We start from the raw sequence: 7,243 nt of genomic DNA on the forward strand, positions 1-7,243 counted from the left end.
TGCGATTAATCATCAGCCCTAGTTTTGTTGTATTCCCCAAAGTAGGTGTGCAGCAAGCCAACATCACTGACTTCAATAGTTAGACAAATTTACTTTCTTATCAATAACTTTTTTGCCAGCCACAAAATCTGACTATTCGTGATACAGCTGGCTCATGCAGTGCCAGCAGCTTTTAAGCAGAACTTTGAGTAGATTTCAATAGGGAGTTCTGCTTAAAAACCAATGGCATCAGTTAACTCTCTCGGCCCCTTCCATAAGAAATGAGAGAGGCAAAGTTCACAGCAAAGTATCTTATCCCTTCACTTTGAATTCTACTGATGGCTACTGGCCATTTGCTTAAAAAAACCCAACAGATTCAATTATTTGAAATGTGAATAGTTGTTTAAGCATGCTATATTTTTAAATGAACAAATTAGAAAGAAAAAAGTATACAAAGCAGTTATTAGCATTGCAAATACCACGCATGACATTTATACTGTGAGAACTGTTATTGAGATGCCCCATAGTATTAGGTATCTTTTTTTTTTTTTAAATAAAGATTTTATTTTAAATGTGTAATTAAATTAAACATACAAATAAAAAAAGGGTGTAGCTCTACCAGTAATGTGAATTGACACCAGTCATGTGTCCCAGTCCTGCAATGATTTATGCATGTAATTAACTTTAGACAATGTGAATAGTATCATTGACTTTGACGGGGCTGTTCACAATGCATAAAGCTAATTCTGCAAAACTCTTTGCAGGATTGAGGTCTCATATTGGGACATAAGGCACAACACTTTATTTTCATATCCATCGTCATGTAAATTAAAACATCTTAAAAATCTGTTGGATAAGGGTAGGAAATGGGGCACTGAATTATTGTATCTGATAACTAGTATGTTAAAGAGGAGTAGTTTCTGAAATTAGGGGTAAAATTCAGCCCTTTGCAGAGGGCCAACAGTAGCCCACCCACTACTTAAGTCCACTGAAGTCTTAGCCTTTTGCTGGCCTTCTGCCTAAGGCTGAATTTCACTGAAGATGACTAGATAATGTTTCTTTGGTACCTGTTTGAAGTTGTATTTTGTTTTTGTTTTTCTAATTAATACACTTTCTTCACCATCCTTAACCTGGTGAAGGGCGAAAGGCTTTGATCTTTGTAAGATTCACTAAACTATTTTTATGTTTAAAAGAAGGTCCACGTGTATAAAGAAATTATAAATGCTTTTGTAAATTTTGTTTATGATTCAGCATTTAAACGTTTTACAAATGCAATTTGCTGCACTCTGTGCATATATTCATACAGTCTGTATTTATTTTCTGCCTCTGAGGCTTACTTCTTTGTTTCCCCACCTCCTTCTAATGTCATAAAATGCAACATTAAAAATGTAATGTACAGACATTTGGCTCACTTTGTTTGACTCCTCAGCTAACTGTTTTTTTAACAGATTCTATGAACGTTTGGTTAAAAAAAAATGGAAACAGTTTAAACACATCTGTGGTATTTATTGGGCATTGTGGGATGTGGATAATAGACTATGGATAAAAGAGGGAGGCTCAGATATAGTTCTTGAATCTTAGCTGGCTTCTTTAACAGAAAATAAACAAAAATATATGCATTACCACTGAGTCTTCTACTGGACTTTGATATAACAAACTCTATAACAGAAAAGGGCAGGTTCTGTTTCCTATACATGTTGCAGTGGTGTACAAAACTGAGGACTATGGTGCAAGAATTCCCTGTACAGGCAGAGCATAGACTTGCAGGGGGTTTGCTGGGGCAGGGACGTATCAGGAGCCGAGGCGATGATTCTGGGTTACTCCAGACAGTGGAGCAGCTCAAGGAGTCCATGGGAGGTTGCTATAAATTAGCACAACAACTGGTTTAAATCCACGTTTACACCCACTTCTCCTGGAGCTGCGTACTGTGGCTCCTGGAGGCACAGTACAGCACTTCAACCAATCTGTGTCAAGGGAGGACCGGGCTATGTAATCTCAAGTCTGTGTGTCTGTGACAGTGAGAGTGGCCTTAGGCTAACTCATCACTCTGTGTGCTTTGGAAGTCTCCCCACATGAGGTAAATTGCTGAGGTAATAGTTTAAATATTAGGTGATTAACCAATTAACAAGGTGGCTCAGCTCATCCACTGAGGACAGCTAAAAGAGGGACACGAGGAGGAGGAGAGGATGGGTAGTTTGGAAGAAGGGACTAGTGAAGATCTGCATTTCAGAGAGATGAGACTCCCGCCACCCCCCTGGGAGAATGTAACTGTGGGGAACTGCTATTATAATCACACATGGTATTAAGTTTGTCGTGAGGATTGTGCAGTAAGGAATCCAGGGAGTCCTGTCTTGTGACAGTGCCTTTTAACTCAGATCTCAAATAGCACAGTGAGATATATGCTAGACTTTCAAAGTCATTCATAAATACACTGATGATCAGACACTAGAACATATTCACTTTTATGCGTTTTTGTAACTATGGCTATACAAGTCTCTCCCAACATCACAACAGGATTTGTCATAAAAGCTATTGAGCCTGGTGAAGTTAACTTGTAAATTCAACATGTTTGAGTCTTTTCCTCTCTGTGTGAAACCTGACAGGGCTTATGCTCAAATAAATTTGTTAGTCTGTAAGGTGCCACAAGTACTCCTGTTCTTTTTGCGGATACAGACTAACACGGCTGCTACTCTGAAACCTGACAGGGCTTCTAGCTGTTGGAAAACACATGCAACAAATCTGCCCCCTGTGTGTATTCAGCACCACATCTTCTTAGTTTAGTGATAATATACATTTCACACAAAAAATGCTTAAAACAGTGGCAAAGTTGAGCACTCAAAAGTTCTGAAGTGCCCAAATTAAGGTAATCCAGGGATAGCTTCCCAAGAAGCCCCTCTACAAGAGGATACTGAGGCAGCAGGCACAGCGCCATGTTGCAGGTGGAAGAGAGCTGTTATAGAAAGGATTAGGAAACCTTAACTATTGGCATTGCATCAGCTTTGCATATACTGCAAATTCTGTTAGCAGTGCAGAGGAAACTGCTATGAGAAAGTGAGGGATATTTTATTCCTTCTTACTAGGGCAAACAAACAAAAATGCCTTCTTTTGTAATGGGAAAATGTTTTTTGAAGTTTAGGTTTTTTTACACAAACAAACCACAAACAACAACAAAAAAGAACCCCAAACCTCCAAAACATTCGGGCTTTTGAAAAACTGAAATCAACTGAAAACCAGATTTTTTTTTTCTGTGAATACTTTAAAAAAAATTGTCATTTAAAAAAAAAAACTCATAGAAAATACTTACTAGTTCTACATCTCACACATCAACAGCATTGTTAACTATCACAGGACTGAATTCTATCCTCACTTACTTGCATAACCCCATTGAAGACAATTTATTACACCTACACAGCCCAACTGAATGCAATGGGTGAAACTGAGAGCATAATTTTAAGTACTGGGGTTGCACAGATGTAATTAAAAGCAAAATTAGGCCTACAGCACCTTTATTACGGTTGCTGATGTAGGACAAGGAAAGATCCTGCCCTCACATCTTGACTTTGCTAGGTTGAGTTTTGGCAGGGCTAGCAATTAGGATAGGGTTTTGTTTGTTTGTTTTTGGTAAGTAAGCAGATATGATTGACTATATACAGGTAGTTGATCTGATGAGTAAAAATCCTATTTTTACTTCTACCCATAGATATGTGTCCTTATTTTATCTCAAAGGTGAAAACATTAGTAATTCCGCCTTCTAAAACTCACCCTTCGGATTGCTTTTTCTGGACAGGGATTAAGTAAAACCTCTTAGCAAAAGTATTTGCCCTTTTCACCCTCTGCAGAAGATTTCATTTTCCTTAATACTGTCATGTAATCCTTAAAGAAAAACTCATTCTTTATGCCAAATTCATGTACAATCAATACCAGGAGTGCGGCTCCTTGGCAGGCATACTATGATTTGACAGTCTCACTCTCTGACATCCAGGGAGTGACAAAACACGAGACTTGGGGAAAGCTTTGAGAACTGATCAATTAGTGAGCAATACAATAAATATCTCAAAGTAGGGTGATTGGGCCTGTGTAACAATGTGTGCTGGCCTTTTTAAGCTAGGCCTAGTGTTTTACTTTACCTCATTGCTGCAGCCGGGCATCCTGGAAACTAGTTCCAAGGGATGCTTAGGAGTTCTAGGCCTCACACCAGGAACTATTTCAAGGTACCCCTTCGTGCAGATGATTGGTGGTCCAGGATTTGCAGGTGAGGCTTACCATGAAGGGCTGTGGGTAGTGTTTGTAGAGACACCAGAGAAGAAAAAATCCCCGCAAGGAAATGTGGTTCATTTTTGGACTTTGTTTAGGAATAGAGTTGGCTGAAAAATGGGAACGTGTTTTAAAATGTCTTTTTTTCCCCCATTGAAAAATGCTGAATTTCAAAAATTTCCGATCAGCTCTATTTGGGAACCCCAGCAAGGGGGAAATACATCTAGGTGAGGTCAGGGACCTTACCTGGGGAAACTGTGGGCTGAAAGGGTTGTCAATTGCTGCCTTTCAGGGGCCCAAGGTTGCAGCCTCTAGAAGAGGCTAGGTTGAAACTCTTTCATCTGCTTCCTCCACTGCAGCAGGAAGGGAGTTCATTAAACCTCTTGGTGGAGATCCTTGTTTGTTCTTCTTCCATTACATGAAGGGAGGGGAACATCTGATCCCTAGTGACTAAAGTAGATGGAGAGAGATGTCAATTTTTTCCACCGGGCTCCCAGGCTCAGGGGCCCAAATGGCTTGACTTGTAATTTGCAAGTGACCTGAACCATAGGTCTCAGTTTTCTGAATCCTTTGATTTGGTGTTTTCTTCATTGTTTCATGTGGTCACTGTAAACTGCTAAGTGTATGTACACAATCTATAAACCATCATTTAGCTTCCACCTCCCAAGTCCTTGATTAAAGTCAACCAGATAAACTCTTGCCACAAAAAAACCTGACACACAGCTCTTCTCATCACCTAATTCACTCCAGGAAAAGCCTGAGTAAAAACATTGACTCTTTTTGGAAAATGTGGAAAGGGAATTCCTTCAAGGTCATTTCACTGACATCCTGCTTCCAATTCCCAATGAACTGGTTCATCTTGCTTCCTTCACTGAAGAGCTAAGGTGGTGCAGCTGCAGCGTTTTAAGTGTAGACCTGCTCTCAGTGTGCTCTCCAGTGGAGACTTTTGTTCTATTTCTTCAAAATTTAAAGTAATGGTCATTCCAACTGAACGTATAAGGCTGCTGTGTGTGTTAGGACATGTGACCATGAGACCAGCCTCTCTTGTAGTACTTCATCAATTCTGGCTTGAACTGAAGAGGTGTAAGGTATGTTTGTTTTTTTGTTTTTTTTTTTCATAGTGTGCCTGCCTGCTGTAAGGCAAGCATGCCCCAAACTGGAAACATTAATAATGCTAATCAAAGAATTGTGTGAGGTGATGTTTTAAATGTACAGCAATATCACCCCTGATAGATAATACAAAAATAGTGTTAGACTGGCCATCTAAGATACTGAAAGATTATCTGAGGCTATATTACAGAGTCAAAAACAATGGGGCACTCTGCATTAGCAGACTGAAAAAAAAATGTTACAACTACAGTTTAAACTAGTCTTTTATAGAACAAAGAATCTAAGAGCTGAAGAAGAAACCTGGGGTGAAATCCTCGCCACAGTAAAATCAATGAGAGCTTTGCCATTGACTTTGCTGGGGCCAGAATTACAGTCTTAGAGCACAGGGGAGGCAGCTTGCACTTCTCTACTTAGGGACGGCCTCAGCTTGGGCACCCCTCAGATGCACCTCTCCTCCTATGTGGCTTCTCAGGGGCACCGGGCTTTACAGTTGTTTTAACCTTTGTTTGGGATCATACAGGAATATGTTTTCTGCCACATTTACCTTGGTGTTCTCACACTGCTGAAAAAAATTAAACCTGCATCAATGACTTCTTCCATTCCAGTGTTCAGCTGGGCTAAGTTAGCTGTTAGGTGCTTTCAGAAGATATACAGAGGCATTAAAACGGCATTGGTTGCACAAAAGGTGGACTGTTCATTTAGTGCTCCTTGGAAATGGCATACTGCAGTAGTTCTCAACCAGGGGCTATGTGTGCCCCTGGGGGTACACTGAGGTCTTCCAGGGGGTACATCAATTCATCCAGATATTGCCTGGTTTTACAACCGGCAACATAAAAAGGTCTAGCAAAGTCAGTACAAATTAAAATTTCATACACACAATGATTTGTTTATACTGCTCTATATACTATACACTGAAATAAAGTACAATATTTATATTCCAATTGATTTATTTTATAATTATATAGTAAAAATGAGAAAGTCAGCAATTTTTCAGTAACAGTGTGCTGCGACACTTTTGTATTTTTTATGTCTGATTTTGTAAGCAAGTAGTTTTTAAGTGATGTGAAACTTGGGGGTATGTGAGACAAATCAGACTCCTGAAAGGGGTATAGTAGTCTGGAAAGGTTGAGAGCCACTGGCGTACTGCATTTCTGACTGGGCATAGTGCCCCATAAAGGTAGTCATGCAAGAGAGTTAGATAGCGTCAAGCTTGAGTATTAAGGGAAGGATTACCTGCAAAGCTTCCATGCCTCTGGTTAAGGAGACATGCCTGGGAGACTTCAGAGCTGAATTAATTTGGAAATAATTATAAAACTAGCTTTGCAGGCTTGCTACTGTATTTTTTTTTTTTTTTAAATCTCTGATGAATCAGGAGCAGTTTCTCTTATGTGGGGGAGGTGACATGATAGGTAGAAACTGCATAATGAAGTTCTTTCTCCTTTTGGTTCTCAGTGGGAGGCACCCCCAGAACACTGTAGAAATGATACACAGCTGAGCTCTTGCGTAACAGCATGACCAAGTGTGGAAGGCGTATTTACGACCTTTCGTGGTGCTTATGCAGATCGGACCTCTTAAGTAATGCACTAACTGGGCTGTGTGCCAAACCTAAATAATCTTGAAGTATTGCAAATCTGAAACTCTTCACAGATGGCATCTCTCCAGCCCCAATCACATTTAAGTTCAGTGCTCCCCTCCCCCTGACTTGCTTCCACAGAACATCAAAGGGCAGAATAATCCACAAATAGCTGAACAAGGGGTTGCTGGAGATGCTTTCTTTCTATTTTTTTTCCCTAAAAGATTAACATACCGAACCATGGCATTCAGGGCCGGCTCTAACTTTTTTGCTGGCCCAAGCAGCAAAAAAAAAGCGCCGCCCCGCCGTAACACCCCCCCCCCCCCC

This window comes from Trachemys scripta, chromosome 2 (genome assembly GCF_013100865.1).
Source record: "Trachemys scripta elegans isolate TJP31775 chromosome 2, CAS_Tse_1.0, whole genome shotgun sequence".
Classification (NCBI taxonomy): Eukaryota; Metazoa; Chordata; order Testudines; family Emydidae; genus Trachemys; species Trachemys scripta.